The 16,562-nt window shown below is 35.6% G+C and overlaps 1 protein-coding gene across 3 annotated transcripts in view; it reads left to right on the forward strand.

Moving 5' to 3' along the window:
* Positions 1-16,562, forward strand: part of LOC105209073 (uncharacterized) — a 206,455-nt gene that overhangs the window by 26,194 nt on the left and 163,699 nt on the right. For 2 of the 3 annotated variants that reach the window (XM_054232331.1, XM_054232333.1), the window contains exon 2: positions 5,363-5,426. The exons of the other annotated variant lie outside the window; for it this stretch is intronic. The gene's annotated coding sequence lies outside the window, so the exon portion shown is untranslated. The remainder of the gene's footprint in view (positions 1-5,362; positions 5,427-16,562) is intronic. 3 annotated transcript variants of the gene reach the window in all.

The raw sequence follows: 16,562 nt of genomic DNA on the forward strand, positions 1-16,562 counted from the left end.
TAAGGGGCTACACCAGAAAAATTATGCGATTTTCGTGATTTTTTTTTTTTAAGAAAGTATTCGATTGAAAGTTTCGAGGGTTTTTGGACATAACAAGGTATATTTCCAGCTATATTTTAAGATTTTTATTTTACAAAAATTTTGAAAAGTTCTGAAAAAAATGTTAGGTAAAAAAATTGTCGTTTTTAATGCCAAATTGACACTTTTCAACCAATCAAAAATATCGTAAGTATAGCAAACATATATTCAAGAAAATGTTCGCAGAAAAGGAGTCCAAACTGATCGTTTTCTATCGAATTTGAATCATTTCTATCAGCCTCAGTATTTTATATCGATATCGAGAATAATTTAAAAAAAATTTTTTTTTGTTAAAATTTAATGACATTTCTTTTAAAAGCTTCTGCTTAAAGGAAGTATATATTTAATATTTGTTTTTAGAAATGAGCAAAAAACATCTTGAGACAAATTTCTTTATAAGAAACCACATATGTACTATATATATGAATTGTTTTCTTATTATGTACTATATTCAGTGCGTCTGTTAAAAATAAATTTCCCGATAACGGCATTTCTTCTACTTCATTGTATTTATTTTGAAGCCACACTCTCCAACAGCTTCGGCACGTTTGTTTTGCGCACGGTAAATGTGGTATAAAATAACAACCCACAACCTCTCCCACACACACACACAAACACATCAAATCCACAATAAAACCAAATTGATACGCATTAGGTTAGATATTGCGCGAAGGAGTCAACGTTTACTTTTGAATGGCTTTTGCAGTCACGGTGTGTGGTTAGAGTATGAACCGTTATTTCCAACACACCACACAAAACCAACAAGTTATACTACATACTATAAACTAACTTACCTTATCAGGCACATGTCTCAAGCTATTGTGTTTAAGGTGGCCCCTCGTTCTGCAGTCGTCTGAACTGTGACTTCAAATAACACAGTCTTCCTATATTCAATCTATAGAGTTCAGTGTTTGGTTTGTCGTCTGCATAAAATAATATGTCTGTGTATGCGTGTGTGTGTGGGGGTATGTATGTTTCGTGTATTGTAGGGATTTGTGTGCTTTTCCACGTTGCAATTTTTATGAGCGTAATAAATCGAAAGCAAGATCGTGCATATTATGAATAAATACACACACTCACACGAACATATACATATGTAGATATGTGTGTATTCATGTGGCATGCAGGCAACGCTTGGCAAAATTTATAGTTTCCTTTCCAGTTTAAAGCCAAGAAATCCAAGAAAGCAAATCGCAGCAGCCATAAAGGTTCGTCTGTTAGGCAGGGGGAGGTTATTATTATGTTTTTTTTTTGCTCAAAGCGCGCTCTTGTACATTAGCACAGTTCGTTGGCCGCGCGCAGGGCGTGGTCATCGAAGATAAATTTCTTATTTAGTTTACAAAATGAGCTGGATTGAGTGGGTTGTTCTTATTTCAATTTTTGAAACATTTTTATTGTTGTTGTTTGCGGTAAACAAGTGATTTACTCCTTTGTGTGTGTACTACGGGTTGTATGGCAAACAAAGTGAGTGATAAAAAAACATAAAAAAGTGAATAAACGTGAATCAATATTAGGGAGTTTAGGGGTTAATGTAAGTAATTGTTTTGTGGCATATGGCTTTATTTGTTGCCATTGCAACAAGAGCAGTGAAGGGAATGAAATTCCATGCATGTAAATTATAAGTATATGTTTACATTTCAATTTCACGCGACACACCCTTTTGTGCCATGTAATTTACTGCGCTATCTAATGAGCTGCTTCTCTTGTAACGCATAACATTTTTATTGGGAGATTAAAAAAATATGAATTGGAAGACATTATAAGGGTCTGATGTAGTCAAAATATCATGTCAGAAATTTCGAAAGTATTTTAGAGCAAGTAGTGAGAACCGAAATCAGTCCTCATTGATATTAGCTCACTTAGACGAGTAGCGAATAGAACAAACAAGTGGTATAAATTAAACTGACTGGTATAAGTAACCAAAGACTGAAATGTAAGATAGAGAGCCTATCTTAAACAGTATAATATCCATTCCCAAGGAGTTTAAAAAGACACAACGTGCCTTAAGGTAGAAAACTAAGCAATCGGAAAGGACCAAACAATAAACAATATGTAAACTGGTCGAAAAAAGCTTGAAAATTAAAATAATATCCCGTTAAACTGTATTTTCCGAGAGAATATGTCCAATAATTTTAGCTCCAGATGATATTCGTAGACCAAACTATGCTTAACCATCGAGTTAAACTTACCACATCTGTATTCGGCACATTTAAAAGCATAATTGCAGTGTAGCTTTAACATTTCATTCGATTAAAAACAAGCTTTTGAGCTTCTCAACCGGCTAATGGAATAAAAAGTGTATAAAACCTGTTGCAATATTAGACTAATTCTCGCCTGATCTGATACTCGAATAAATACTGAAGTGAAACAGTGTATTCTAAGCATATTCAGTTGTCCTTTGGTATTTATTTAATATATAAATTACAGTATTTGCTAAAATTATACTTCTGTATACTCTCCATTACTTTAATATGCCTAACATTGAAACAGCGTGTAATTATTGACTTCTGGCATATTCAGGCTATAACTTACCTGCTACACTCGAGTTAATTTATGAAGTTCATATACCTCTAAAAGCTTTTGCACACAATTTATCTCAGCGGAGCATTCCACTATCAACGTTTGCTCAATTTTAGGAGTCTCCCATTTATATTTGTATATTTGTGAGCACTTCCCAAAAAGGGAAACACCATTTATGATGCTCCGCCAAACCCAAGTCCGCACTTTGCTAAAAGTAAATTATTTTCACATTCTCAAAATGTCTAGGCCGGCATTTGTAAAGCCATTCCTTTAAATAAATGCTTTTGAGCACCGCTGGTTAACCGAACAAAAGCTAGCAACGTTTCGGCACTTAGCGCCACAAACAGCTGTGACTTTGAGCCCCAAAAACGCCAAATGTGTGCGCCATTTAAACTACTTGCCTGAACACCTATGAGCACGGACTGGTGGATATACGTGTACATATAAGGATATGGGGTTTGTAGTCATTAATATATGCAGAGTACATATGTTGTCTCATTGTTAGCTCACATACGTTTAGTCGCCATTAAACCATGAAAATGGTGACAGTCGTAGCGGGTAAATGCTTTCTGTGGAGTTGAACTTGTGGAACGGAAAGCGTACTGAGGACACAAAAGCGTGTCTTATCATAGACTGTTCATTAATTATACAGTTCTAACTTTGTTGCTTATGATGAATAACTCTCTTTACGTTTTAGAGGTTCGCTTTTGGAACTTGGTTAACGTTTTGGACGTGTTTTTGCAGTATTTCTTAAAGGTTTATTGGTCGAGGAAGTTGGAGAGTATAAGATGATGCCTCAAATAGACGATTATGTAGGAATTGAGATTTTTAAATAATTTTAGAAATCTACATGAACAAAAATTTTAATTTTTCCTACAGGGTATGTACTAAATTGGATGTCAGACTTGGTCTCTGTCATCGACTAAAGTCTTAAAACATTGTATTAGTCTCTTTAGCCGAAAATGTTTAACAATTTTACAAATATGAGTAAAAAAATTAAAATTTCCTACAGGGTATGTACTAGAATCGAGGTCAGAGTTCATTTTTGTCGCTAACTAGTATATTAATGGAGTATGTGAGTTTGTTTAAGTCATATTTTTCAACAATTGAAGAAATCTAAGTGAATAAAATCAAAAATTTTCCTACTGGTTATGTACTAAAAATCTCATCTTCGGCGAAACGTGCATTTATTGAATCAGCTGCTGGTCTCTCGCCATTTTCAAGCAAAAATGCGCGCATAAAAAGTGTTTAAATGTATCTGCTCACTCTCACTTGACCTCACATGAGACCTTGATTTTACAAGCGCTTACGTTGCATGCGTGTTCTTTTGGTCGCGTGCATTTCCTGCAGACGACGAGTTGAATAATTTATGCAGCAGCATGTGTGCTACAGAAACGAAAAAGTAAACGTTTTTGCTTGAAAATCTTTTAAAACTCACTTTTATTGTTGTTTGTTGTTGTTAGAATGAATTGTTGCTTAATGTTTCGTTGGTGGACTCATTATTGTGTATGCATAATTGCATGGCTATAACAATGAAAATAAATATAACAGTAAAATAAATGTATACGAACGCTCGCGCGCCCATATGTATGCTTTCACACGAGTAAAACACACACTTGTAAGCAAGTATATATATACATATATGTGTGCCTTCACACCCCCACTAATGTCACTTGCTTCTCACCAAAAAAAATAAAACAAAAAATAAACAACCACCAGTCGACAATCGACTGCTAACCGCCGACAAACAACGATCAAGAATCAAGAAACAATGCCGATCAACAAGCGTGGCATGGCAACCACAATAAAAACAACAACAACAAATAACTTTAACATTTGCCATGTACACCAATCTAACAATTAGTGTATGAAATTTGTTGCAACAGGACACTTTTTGGCATTCAACCAACTACTCGGAGCACGCCTTTTTGTCTTGTGTTTGTTGTTGTTGCTTGCTTCAAATTTTGTGTTACTCGCTGACGCCGGTCGCAACTTTTCCACTTGAGTTGCGCGCCATGAAATTCGAGTGTCAAGCGACAGCTGCTCAAAGCAGCAGCGAAGCAGAAGAAGAAAGTAAACAACAACAACAACAACGAATATAAACAAACACATGTGAAGTTGAAACAAAAAACAGGGAAATTGCCGGGAATATCAAGCGTCCGACGCAAAAGCTGTAATTACTTGGTATACACCCTCTTTGGAAGAATTTTGGTAATTTTTTTTTGGACTTCTTGAAGGACTTCAATGGGAAACTGATAAATATGTATTTGTGTGTGTTTGTATTTTGAATGCCTTCATCTACATATCTGCAACATCTGCTCGCACTGCTTCGCATTGAAGTAGATATCCAAAGGGTGCCATAATTCTGGGACCAGGCTGATGGAGTTGAAGCGTCTTTCGCTTTGTTTATATACTCTCCATTCTTAATGTTATGCTCTTATGTTTATTGTGTATATATCATACATAAATGGTGTATAATATTCGCGCCAATATTTTGCGAGATTGCAAAATTTCAGCTGCTCCGTTAAGTTCGGTGAATTTTCAGGGTTATATCTGTAAATAAATATAGCAGTTTGTTGAAAATAAGAGAAAAAAGCAGATTGAGATTTCTTTAAGCGACTTTCAGAGTAAGCCATTCGAAACTTATTATATTCTCGATCCCACTGTCGTCGAATCGTACTGTCCTAAAGACAACCAACATAACAAAAGATATTTTTTTATTTTATTCATTAATTATATATATTTTTTGCTTTTGTATTTTCAGAGTATTTCATGCAAGAACACACCGTGTTCCAAAAGGAATTCAATCCAAACAATAGAAATATAAGGTATGTATGTATTGAAAAATATTTCAGTTTCAAAATCATTTCCATTTTTGTATAAATTTATTAGGGGATCATCCCAATTGACTGTTCGTGATTTAAAAAAAATTTTTCTACGACAATTTCAAATTTCTAAAAATCGTATTCTAGACATTTTAAAAAATCAATTTATGATAAAAAAAAAATTCTGAGCCCATCACATGGGTTGACCCCCTTAAGTTACTATTGATTATGGGGGAGACCAGGGTGAGCTCCAAAAGCTGGAACAACTCCGGGGAAATTCAATTTATTACTGCTTCGTGAAAATTTTCATTATATATTTTCTAAAAAGCATATTTCCATCGCTATGAATTATAATAACACTCGGAGCTATCCAAATGTAACACAAATTCTAGATAGTCTAGTATTTCATAGTCTTCCCTATATTCCTTTGAATAAATAAACATCCCATAAATCAAAGCAAATTTATTCAATGATATTGACTATGTGGATCTGTCATCGGCGGACATCTGGTAAGAGTCCCCATTTGAAAGTTACCAGAATATAAGTCATGTTATTCCAAATTTCTAGATACTATACATAATTTATTATTTAAAATGTACCTACAACTATCTTAGAAGTTTTTAAAATTATTCGTGAACGCAATCGGGAATAGTTAGTGCTATGAAAGACACAAGACACAATTTTATGAAATGATGTTTCAATGCAACTCTGCGACAAGGAACGTATTTGTAATTATATATGTATATATATGTATAAGATAGTTGTAGGTCACGTTCTTTGTCTACGAGTAGTTGTTCACGCTGCTCGACGGTAGATGTCGCTACAGGATATAGATAATAAAATAGCAATCAGCTGATGAAACTGAGCAACTTCTTATGAAAAGCAAAAACAAAAATTTATAACAGCTGATCGATTATCAAGTAGCCGGAAGTGCGAAGAGCAAAAACTGGTTTCTCAATTAAAATTTTATTTGATCAATTAATTTGGCTGTGCGAAAAGTCCATAAGGTTTATAGTGGTTGGATGACGAAAATTAAATTTAGAGTTATTCAAAAATATTAATTGTCCCTGCTGGAGCTCCCAGCATAATTATCAAATATAAATAATCCTTAAATTCTTATGTGGGATTTCACTTTGAGTTCGGTATGGGGTTTCCCTACAAAAAAAGCATTTAAGACTAAATTAAACTGCAATGCCTTGCAATTAAACGTCCTTGTGCCATTTGCTTTAGTTTCATATAATATTTTTGAAAAAAAAAAATATAAAAATGAGCGCACTTAATACAAATATCCTGTCAACAGCTTAAAAGCTGCGCAATAAATTCAACACTCAACTGCATAAATTTAACACCGCGTAGCTTTATCACTAGCAGACAACGGTTTTTATATTGAAATTCAAGGTTAAAAAATGTATTTTGTAACAAAAATATTTTTTTAAGCGCTTTAGGTTCGACCACACAACTCATCAACCGACTCATAAACGAAGAAAAGTCGCATTTTTTCAAAAACCACCGCATTGTGGATATCAATGGTATCTATCAGTTGGCGTTTTTTGCATAGGCGTGTGGCAGCCGCCATATTCATTACATTTTATTTAAATTTTCACGCAATATTCCCAATGTGTGTGCGTGCACATGCGTGTATTTAAATAAGCTTTGGCGCATTTGCGCGCCATTCACACTCGCCACATTACAATAATTGCGCCTGTTGCCATTTTATTTGCTGCCACACTTCATTTTCTGCGTCGTTTTCATTTTCACATTTCTTGTTGCGTATTCTTTTTTCGCTTTATTTCATTTTCTTGTGCTTTCCTGCCGCAGCGCATAATCATTTCATTTTTAAATTATTATAACAGTGGCACATGCACTCATACACACAAGCGTCGGTGAAACCGTAATATTTGCATACGCCTGCGTATGCGCCCTTCCGCATCCTGCCATTGTCAACGCCACGACGGTGTTTTTTCTCCCCTTTTTTCACTTTTAATTTTTTTATGCATTTATTCTGCAGTTTTTTCGCGTTTTTTTTTTTTTGTGTTGAGCGCGCCCATTTATGTTATTGTCACTTTTTGAACGAGTTGGCAATTGTTGCGGCCGCCACAGAGGCAGCTGCGTACCCAAGAACGCACAAATGAAGGCCAGCAAGCGCAGAGGCAGGCATACATATATAATATATTATTTATAAGCACAATATTGTTTGCTTATTTGCACTTTACATAAGTATTGGTGCATGTGTGTGTATGTGTGTTCGCTTACAACTGCTCACTGATGTTGCAGAGCGGTGAACGGGTAGCGGTAAGCACCGCCACCGCATGACTTTTGTTATTTGCTCGGCATTTTCTCATTAATTTTCGCAAACGTAGCGAAAAAATCACGCACAATGTACACATACTCCCCCGCTGACACACATACACACACACACTCACATACTCACGCACTCTCGCGAAGGCTGCGTTATCCTTTCAACATACACACACACACATATGTTTAAGTATATGCCACTCATTTGGCAGCTGTGCATGTTTTGCACACATTTTAACGGCCGCCAACACCGCCGAAAACAACGCCGCCATTATCCAGTCAACAACAACAATAGTGAGCATACAGCTTAATAATTGTCGTTGTCGTAATCAGTGCCGGCAGCATTACCACCTGCAGCTGTTGCCCTGCGCTTATTTCACGGCCGCTTGACACGCATCCTGACACCTGCTGAGCCTAACAGATTTATGCCTCCGTGGCATATACACAATTCGGCTGAAAAGTGTAAAAAAATATGTTTTCTGCATTAAAATTTTCTGCTGTCACGGTTTTCAACGGACTCAACTGGTGCTTTGTTCTCATCTCTCGGCTCGTGGCGGTGTATGGGTGTGAGCTTTTCGCTGTTAATTTACGCGATCGGAACTATTTTTGCAGCGACAACTGCTGATTTATTGTGTCTGCTATTAAGGATATGTCATTTAGTACTCGGGCAGACCAGGTGCTTTGGTATAGAAATCCTTGAGTTTTTCATATCTTGAGGTAATTCATCAGTTTTATTATCGTAACTTCCTTTTTCCGGAAGCGATTCGGTTTTATATCCGAAAAAGCAGGTTTTATTAAAACTTAATGCATGAACACTTGCCAACACCTGCCAAGTGACTCTATAAAGCCTAAGGTTTCCCATAATAATCCCACAATCCATGTTGCGCCAAACCTGTTGGGATCTTGGACGGTATTGCTATCCCAAAACTACTAGAAATTGCCGTCGGCTTATCCAAGTCGTAACAGTTTAGTGATCTTACTGTTAGTCAATCTCATATGATCTTCAAAAATGTTATTTCATGGTTCGTGGATAAAATGTATTATAGTATGTGGTACAAAAAAGCTGTGTATGATCTAAGGGTTTTAGGAAAATATATACTCTGTACCGCGAACATCGATTTAATTTCTTTCTTTTCACCCACTCACTCAGTCTCTTTTCTATGAAGATGTTTAAAAAGAAGGTTCCAAAAAGAAGGTGTTTAGATACAGATAGTTCTGAGATCTTCAAAAATGTTATTTCAACGTTCGTGGATAAAATGTATTATAGTATATATATATATATATATTTGGCGTAGGAACCGCTTTAAGCGATTATAGCCGAATGTATTATAGTATGTGGTACAAAAAGCTCTTGAGGGTGTTAGGCTTCAAGAGAAAGTTATTGGAACCCTAACATGGCAGATTTTTTCCATTTACTCCTTCTCTCTTTTCCCACAGAACTATATGTTCCAAAAGAGGGTGTTTCAGTGCAGTATATATCTGAGATCTCAATCTAGGACATAAAAACTGTGTAGGATCTAAGGGTTTTAGGAAAATATATACTCCGTACCGCGAACGTCGATTTTATTTCTTTATTTTCACCCACTCACTCAGTCTCTTTTCTATGAAGGTGTTTAAAAAGAAGCTGTTAAGGTACGGTTAGTTCTGAGATCTGAATGTAGATAGACAACTTCGATAGATATACAGCCAGCTGGCAGAATTCCATTTGTGTATATGATCTGATCTTGCTTCGGCAGATATAGTTACAATAATATTGATGTTACTTTTAGACCTAAGCACTACAAAGTTCTCTTCAGCGTTGTACTTAGGGATCAATACCTCGATTTTTATAAGTCTTGTCTGAAGATGGCAGTTACCGTCCTCTACATAGATCGGAAGATTTAATTTCCATATTTACAGTTAGTCTTTAGTTTTTGCCTCTCTCTCTCCCACTCCCTCTCTCTTTCTCTCTCACACATCAATTATCGCCATTATTTATATGGTTTATGTTGAAAGTATCGTTATAAGGTTCAAGCCTAGCAACATTTTTAAATATTCTAAAGTATGAAACTTTTAACTCATTAGGGTTGTTCTAAATTTTCAGTTTCGATAACTAAAACGTATTTATGAAATGAAAATGATTAAATTTCATAAAATGAACCTTCTCACGATATTCAAGTACGGATTTTTTTTAAATTTCACCAATGTTTTTCACATTAGGGTTGTTATTAAATATTTTTTAAAATATATTTTATTGACATAATTTTTCATGTAGTTCTGTATTTATATAGAAACTACTGTTTGCAATTAAAATTTGGAAAAATATAAAACCTAAAATTTAGAACATCCCTAATATTAACATATTATCTAATTTTAGACCCAGTAAAACTGCTTTATAAGCGTAGGCGATTTTTGATTAAAATTCTGCCTTACATGTTTACACGGGCAAATTTAATTTATTTTAATTTTAATTTCTTTATTTTTTTTCAAGCTCAGCAACATTTTATAATTGCAAATTGCTTTGCATACACATTTATTTTTTTCTACAACTTCACTAGCATTTCGGCTTGGCTTGCAAGAGTAGAGTTATATTACATTTGTTTGCAACATTAATTCACTCTCGCTGACAGAAACACACACATGAGTTCCTGCCACGCGACTTCGCTGTTGCAGCATCAAAGTTGACAAGCCAGCGAATCAACAGAGTGGCGAGCGCACCAGCCAAAAAACGCTGCTGCTCAGGTGGCAATGCGGCTGACATGAATGCTTGCAACAGCTGACGTATGAAAACACTGCACTTGGCGACACCAGCACTACCAACAACAAAAACTGCCACTTGCATGTAATCAAAAAAGACGCGCTTGTACAATGTTGCTATGGGAATTGTTGCAACACAGCGCCTTGACAGGTGATTGCTGACTGCTGTTGTTGTTGTTGTAGCTGTCATAAGCGTTGGCATGAGCGCAAATTTACAAACTTACCGTTATTGCGTTGAGTGTATGCAAAAAAAAATATGCATACCAAAGGAAGTTAGTGCAGCAACGAAGTAACGTCACTTTTGCCGGCACACCTAAATGTATATAAACATATGTATCTGTGTGTTGCCAGCACTAAAAAACATAACAGTCACCTAAGTCACCAGCCAAATTACATGTTGCTGAGTTGTCGTTGTTGTTGTTGCTAGTAAAAGTTTGTTGTAAGCAATATCGCGTTGTGTTGCATGCATCACTGCTTGAGTTGATGAATCACGTGGCAGTTGTTGGCGCCACACAGCCAAAGGTGGGCATAACATGACGAAGCTATGGTAAAAAGTAACAACAACAACAACAACAACAACGAGAGCTATCATCTATATTAGCTAAGCAAGCGCTCATGTATGTAGTGCCTCTGGAGGTATGTGCCACATCAAAACTCTCAACAGCTGAGTAATTTGGTTGTCGTCTGCGCGTTCATTTTGTTTTTGTTGTTTCAGATTTTCGACTGCTTTTCATCATGCTTGCTAGCAACATTTTTTACATGCTTGCAACATGCTTCCATATACATATATATATGTATGTATGTGTGCACAGCAGCCACAGGGCAATGATTGTCATTTACTGTTATTTTTATATGCTCTTTTGCTGGACAATCAGTTTCATGTTTTGTTTTTATTTTTGCCATTTTAAGCTGACATGTTACGGCTACCACATGTGGCATGTTGCAATACATTGCGAAACCGAAACCAACCGAATGGTGGGGGCGGGGAGGTTAAAATGTGTGCTGGGGTGCATTTCGGGAAGCCGTTGAACTGGAAAATTCCCGAAAGCGTACAGTGTGCGATTTTTAACAATCTTTTTTGTTGTTTTTGCTTTGGTGGATGCAAAAAATTTGAAATTTCTTCAAATTTGTTTATGTGCAACTATCGCTATTTTATTCATTGTTTTTGGCATAAGATTTAATTGCAAAGCACGGCATCACAGTTTGGCTAAAAAAGTAGTGAGTGTAGTAGTATCGGGTGGGATATGGTTGATCTAGACTCTAGATTCTAGAGAAATAGAGGTTGGTGTGGGCAGTGTTGAGCGAGTAGTTGTATATATTTGAGATTATTATTCTTTCATCTGTTTTTCATTATTTGATTAGTGTGAGGAAATTTTTTAAAAATATTTCAACAAATAAAAGGGTGTTTTTCGGATTTTTTTTTATTTTATTTGAAAGAGCAGAGAATTTAGTGAAATTATCAATATCTTGTTAAGCTGAATTTGTAGCATCTCTTTTTTTTTCAATGTTGAAAATTTTTTCTAAATTTCATGTTTCTAAAACAAACACCTTATATATTATAATTACGAAGTATTATTATTTATTTTAGAGATAACTAAAACTGCGAATAAAAATTTCCATTTTTTGTTGCTGTTTATTTTTTTTTTCGCCGCATGATCGAAAATGAAATAAGTAAGGAAGACCTAACTTCGGGTGTAACCGAACATTTTATACTCTCGCAATTTATTAATATAACACACAATTTTCTCCCATATTCGGCATAAAGTTCATTAGAATAACGAAAATCATTATACATACATATATAGTATTTGGGGGTCTGTGGTAATTCCTGAACCGTTTTCAAAAACAGGAAAATATTATCAACAGAACTACGTTCCGAACCCATAAGTGGGCGGAGACACGCCCATTTAAAATTTTGTATAGAAATTTGAGTGCTGCCCTTACGTATCATCGTCTTTTCAACATAACCTTTGTATGGGGTGAAGTGGGCGTGGTTATTATTCAATTTCACCTATTTTTATGATGTGTTGGTTTTATGTAATGGGGTAAGATTTCGGTATTGATTTGCGAAATATATGCAAAAAACCTAGTTGAGGGCGGGACAATGCTCATTTTTCAAAAAAATACACCGAAATATGTCGCCCCCTAATATGATCTTTTGTACCAAATTTGACTTTTATAACATTATTTTTGGCTTAGTTATGGCATTTTATATGTTTTCGGCTTTCACCATTTTTTTGGGCGTGGCAGTTCAATAGCAACCTTCTCATGGTGCCAAGGAACATGTGGTACTCAGTTTCATCAAGACATCTCAACTCAAGTTATCGCTTGTACAGACGGACAGACAGACGTCCGAAATTCAAAACTACTCGTCACCCTGATCGCTTTGGTATATATAACTCCATATCAAATTGGATTAATTTTAGGTGTGACAAACAGCCATTATGTGAACAAAACTACTATACTCTCTTAGCAACTTTGTTGCGAGAGTATAAAAATGAAATATATACTTTGCTGCAGCGCTTATTCAAATTTGTATTAGTTATATTAGCCGGCGCTGATAAGAGAACACCGTGTTGTTTAGTTGTGATTTATCCAGAGATTAGCAGCTCTTATTAATATTATTATATTTTTGTATTTCATGTATGTATATTTAATAATCAGTATTATTTCTTGTGACTTATGATTCCTGGAAAAATATAATATTAAACACACGTGATTCTGTCATAAAAATTATTTTTTTTTCCTTAAGTAAATAATGATTATCAGCAGTATTGTATTATTTAGAAAGTTCTGGGAAACGAAATAAAATCATTTTTAAATCGATTTCTGAGAATTCAAATAACTCCGTTATTGACGACCTACTAATATACGCAACACTTGTTGTGAAAAGGAATCGAATCTTCATAAAATGCTGCATATAATGGCCTCAAAAAGTGAAAATCACTGAAAAAAGTCAAAATGAATTTGAATTTGTTGACAGGAAATTTTGTACGAATGTCCGAAGTTTTCTAAAACTGGCAATATACTGTTTGAACTATGCCTTTATGTCTCAAACTGATAAAAAACAAGTAAGGAAGGGCTAAGTTCGGGTGTAACCGAACATTTTATACTCTCGCAATTTATTGATGTAATTTTATAAAGACAACACAATTCGACCCATATACTCGGCATAAAGTTCAATAGAATAACGAAAATCATCATAAATAGTATATGGGGACTGAGGTAATTCCTAAACCGATTTCACTCGTTTTCACCACCAAGATACAATGTATCGAAGACTATACGATCACTTAATTTAATATTACTTATAATTAGGTATATAGGATCTGGGGGAAGTTATGACCCGATTTTTACCATTTCAGGTACAGAGAGAAACTGTTATAAGAAAAAAATTCAGAGGGAATGAATTACATTAAAATATCTGAGGGATTTACCTATATTTTCGGTGAAAAATTAACCTTAGGCACTGAGTTCTTCATGTTTGATATCAGGGGCCTTGAAAAGTCATGGTCCGATTTTGACATTTTTTCCACAAGTGATGTCACAGCTCAAATACAGTATTTGTGTAAAGTTTTATTCCGCTAGCTTCATTGGTTCCTTATGAATACATTATAAAGTGATCGAATCAGATGGAATTCAAAATTGGGTTATATGGGAAGTAGACGTAGTTGTGAACCGATTTCGCCCATATTCCACCCGTGTCATCAGGGTGTCAAGAAAGTGTTATATACCGAATTTCATTGAAATCGGTCGAATAGTTCTTGAGATATGGTTTTTGACCCATAAGTGGGCGACGCCACGCCCATTTTCCATTTTGTAAAAAAATCTCAGTGCAGCTTTCTTTTGTAATTTCTTATGTAAAATTTGGTGTTTCTGGCGTTTTTCGTTAGGGAGTTAACCCACTTTTCGTAATTTTCAACCTAACTTTTGTATGGGAGGTGGGCGTGGTTATTATCCGATTTCTTTCATTTTTGGACTGTATAAGGAAATGACTAAAAGAAACGACTGCAGAAAGTTTGGCTTATATAGCTTTATTGGTTTGCGAGTTATATACAAAAAAACTTATTTGAGGGCGGGATCACGCCCACTTTTCCAAAAAAATTACATCCAAATGTGCCCCTCCCTAATGGGATCCTATGTTCCAAATTTCATTTTCATAACTTTATTTATGGCTTAGTTATGACACTGTATAGGTTTTCGGTTTCCTCCATTTTGTGGGCGTGGCAGTGGACCGATTTTGCCCATTTTCGAAAGCAACCTCCTCAGGGTGCCAAGGAACATGTGTTCCAAGTTTCATTAAGATATCTTAATTTTTACTCAAGTTATCGCTTGCACGGACAGACGGACAGACGGACGGACAGACATCCGGATTTCACATCCACACGTCATCCTGATCAGTTATGTATATATAACCCCATATCTAACTCTTATATTTCTTGGTGACACAAACAACCGTTATGTGAACAAAACTATGATACTCTGTGCAACAGGTTGCGAGAGTATAAAAACGTAAATTTGAGTATCAACAGTTTAGTTATAGGCTAGGCGGTGTTAAAATGTTGAAAAATCTGAATTTTAACGGTATATTTTCCATTTCTTACTTTTTTACTCTCTTTATAAGAAAATTAACCTAGCAGCTTCGTATATCGCACAGAGTCACTTATGTACAATTTTTTTTTTTGCCATCTCATACTCAATCAATTCCACGCTATATTTGCTTATACTCTTTTTCTTCAGCACACATTTTTCATTTTCCTTTTACACATTCATTCCACCACTTGCCAACGCTGCCACGCCACACTGACCACCAATATAAATTAAGTGGCACTCATGCACGCACTGCCACACTGCATATTTATTGGCCTAACTAAGTGCAACAAAGAGCATGAAAGAACAAGAAGCGGCAGACGTACGAACGTAGAAGACACCAGCAATAACAATTAACAGCAACAATGTTGCAAGTTGAGGTTAAAGGTGGCAACAAAAGCCATAACCTTAATAAAAAGCGAAGAAAAGAATAACAACAACTAACGAGTAGACATTAGAGTTTGGGCAAAAATAGCAATAATAATAAAAAGTAGAAGCGAATTGTAAAAGTTTCCAATGCGTTGTCACAATAAAGCCAGCTTCGCAGCAGCCAACGACAATTACACGCTTGGCGCTTAGTAGCGCTGTGCAACAGGGCTGGGTCTGAGTTTGAGTCGCAGTTTGTGTTGGTTAGAGACTTGGCTGCTAGTTTTTGTTGTTGTTCAGCGTTCGATTTTTTTTTTGTTGTGGCAGCAACTACTATTTTGTTGTTGTTTCGCATTTATTTTACCTGCAACGCGCTCTGCAGTTGTTTATTTTAATCAGTTTTTTGTTTGGCATTGTTGTTTTGTTGTTGTTGTTGTTTTCTCTATTGCTAGTGTATAGTTTACATATATTTTTATACTCTCGCAACATGTTGCACAGAGTATAATAGTTTTGTTCACATAACGGTTGTTTGTGTCAGCAAGAAATATAAGAGTTAGATATGGGGTTATATACATATAAATGATCAGGATGACGAGTAGATTTGAAATCCGGATGTCTGTCCGTCCATCCGTCTGTCCGTGCAAGCGATAACTTGAGTAAAAATAAAGATATCTTAATGAAACTTGAAGCACATATTCCTTGGCACCCTGAGGAGGTTGCTTTCGAAAATGGGCAAAATCGGTCCACTGCCACGCCCACAAAATGGCGAAAACCGAAAACCTATACAGTGTCATAACTAAGCCATAAATAAAGTTATGAAAGTAAAATTTGGAACATAGGATCGCATTAGGGAGGGGCACATTTGAATATAATTTTTTTGGAAAAGTGGGCGTGACCCTGCTCCCAAATAGGATTTTTGTATATATCTTGCAAACCAATAAAGCTATATAAACCAAACTTTCTGCAGTCGTTTCTTTTAGACGTTTCCTTATGCTGTCCAAAAATCGGATAATAACCACGCCCACCTCCCATACAAAGGTTAGGTTGAAAATTACTAAAAGTGCGTTAACTCACTAACGAGAAGCGTCAGAGACACCAAATTTTACATAAGAAATAGCAGAAGGCAGCTGCACTGAGATTTTTTTACAA

Source organism: Zeugodacus cucurbitae, chromosome 5 (genome assembly GCF_028554725.1).
Source record: "Zeugodacus cucurbitae isolate PBARC_wt_2022May chromosome 5, idZeuCucr1.2, whole genome shotgun sequence".
Taxonomy (NCBI): domain Eukaryota; kingdom Metazoa; phylum Arthropoda; class Insecta; order Diptera; family Tephritidae; genus Zeugodacus; species Zeugodacus cucurbitae.